The sequence below is a fragment of the Tupaia chinensis genome, unplaced genomic scaffold (genome assembly GCF_000334495.1).
Source record: "Tupaia chinensis unplaced genomic scaffold, TupChi_1.0 Scaffold000369_1, whole genome shotgun sequence".
Taxonomy (NCBI): domain Eukaryota; kingdom Metazoa; phylum Chordata; class Mammalia; order Scandentia; family Tupaiidae; genus Tupaia; species Tupaia belangeri.
In genome coordinates, this window is record NW_006159866.1 from 470,010 (window position 1) to 472,274 (window position 2,265).

A 2,265-nucleotide genomic window follows, 5' to 3' on the forward strand; every position below is an offset into this window, starting at 1 on the left:
GCCCGCTCGAGCCCAGCGCCGCGGCCCGGGTCCACACCGCCCCTGCGCTAGGTCGCGGCCCGCCTCCCGCACGCGGCGCCTCTGGAACCTTCGCGAGGCCGCCACCGCCCACCCCGTCGGCCCCGCCTACCGAGCCACCCAGCAACTCTCAACTATCGCGAGCGATGGGCAGTTCGGGAAGAGTAACTGTACGAATTACGCTTTGACTTCAGTTGCCCCAGCCACGCAGGCGCAGCTCGAAACCGGCGCCTTAAACCAACCCCGGAAGTGACGTCAGGCTTTCGGTCTTCAAGTCGGAAGTTTCCTAGAGTGTCAGCTGTTTCCGCTTCTCTAGGCTAGGAGGCCAGACAGCCATCTGAATAAAATTATTCCGTGAACCCCACGAGAAAGGACAGACGCGAGGGAAGAGGAAGGAGCAGCCTAGTTATATGAAAACGAGCAAGAACAGGCATATTAAGCGTGGAGGGTTACCGAAGAAAACAGGTTGACGGTCAGCGGTTTGAGCGCGCTGGAAACGTCATCGCGTTCTGGCATTTCCCACACAGTGGCGTCATTACGCTGCATTGGTCACGTGACGGGCCCCGAGGCTCCCCAGGTCGAGGCTGTGGCACAAGGGCGCCCCCTGCTGTGGCTGAGGCTTCTGTGCAGTGTTTTCGCATGTAGATGTTGAAGCACACGTTCCTGGTGCCTTCGCTTTCAGTGGCCATGCTGAAGTCTCTAGTGCTCAGCCAGGTGGGGGTTTGACAGGCCAAATGAGCCTGTTGGCCATCAGAGGAAATGTGGTGGCCCACTGTGTTGGGACTGTCCTTTGGTCCTTGCACCCCTATTCATCACATCCAGAGAACGACCCGTTTTCAGATTATCTTCGTCTCTGGCAGCCCCAAGATGCCCGCAACATAGCTGAAAACTATAACCCCCGAGAGGTCAAATTGTCTGCACTCAGCTTTATAGATTGCCCAAAGTAGCGATTAGAATCAGCAAGTCTGAGAAGGAAAACAGCTGCTAGGGAAGCTCTGGCCGAGCATTATTGTAAAGGGTCAGAAGGAGAGTCCAAAAACAAGGCAACTGTAACACAGCTTGCACGAGTTTTCATAAAAAAATGATGTTAAGAGAAAGAAGCCAGATACATAAGTGTTAATACTCTTTGGTTCCATTTACATAACGCCTAAAAGGCAGCAAAACTAGTCTGTGGTGTTAAAAATAAGGATAGTTTCCCTTGGGAGGGGAGGACAATGACCAAAAGGAGCCACCAGAGGGCTTTGAGTTCAGATAATGTGTTTCTTGATCTGGATTCTGGTGACAGGTGTGTTCACTCCGTAGACATTCCATGGAACTGTAAGCTTGTATTTGTGCAGTTTCCTTTGTAGGTTATACTAAATGAGTACCAGGAGGAAATTTTCTAAGTGATAGAGATCCACCAAATTGTAAAAGTGCATGAACCAAGAGCTGATTATTTTCTTGTATGTTAACTACACTTCTATTTTTTTTTTTTTTTTTTTTTTTTTTTTTTTTTTTCCCTTTTTTTTTTTATACTCTCTTTTTTTTTTTTTTTTTTTTTTTTTTTTTTTTTTTGTCTTTCACACAGAGGGTATTTTTGGCAGAGTCTCAGTCTGATCCTCCTGTCCCTGCCCCTGGGTTAGCCAGGATTTCAGACGAACACTATTGCAGGTGCCCCTGTCTTAGGTGGGTCTGGAAACATTTCCTAAGTGTCCAGCCAGTAGTTTGGAATTACTAAATAGGAACAAATGTCCCATTTCCCTGGATGAAAGGTTGACCTAATGTAGTGACTGGTCGCTGCTTCTTTTAATTGCTCAGGCAGTGGGAACATGTTTGAATGTTCAATCCCAAATCATCCTATCCTATGGCAAGTCTTATTGACTTAATCTTCAAAAATCTGTTGAGAAATCCCTCCTTACAACCTCCACCGCCACCAGTCTCAGGATACACTAACCCCAAATCAGGTACCTTGCCATGTTGAATGTTTCAAACTGAAATATTTTGAGAAATAGCAGGTGCAGGAATGTCTCTTTGGCCTACCCCTACCCTTGTACCATTAAGGAGGTCTTAAGAGCCTCATATGGGGGACCAGCAGATGGCATAAATGGTTACGCTGCTGGATTCCCACATGGCAGACCAAGGCTTGAGTCCTGCACCAGGCGAGTTGAAACTTGTGCCAGGCACATTACCATGCCTACCCAAAATCCCAAGAGGAGAACAGAAGAGAAGGGATTGCTGCATGACCATTGCTGCCTCCCCCCCCCGCCC

The 2,265-nt window shown here is 48.5% G+C and overlaps 1 protein-coding gene across 1 annotated transcript in view; it reads right to left on the reverse strand.

The window, feature by feature from the left end:
* CACYBP (calcyclin binding protein) overlaps nt 1-558 on the reverse strand; it is a 14,332-nt gene extending 13,774 nt beyond the window's left edge. Inside the window, exon 1 of the mRNA XM_006153330.3 lies at nt 472-558. The gene's annotated coding sequence lies outside the window, so the exon portion shown is untranslated. The remainder of the gene's footprint in view (nt 1-471) is intronic.
* Between the last annotated feature and the right edge of the window lie 1,707 nt (nt 559-2,265).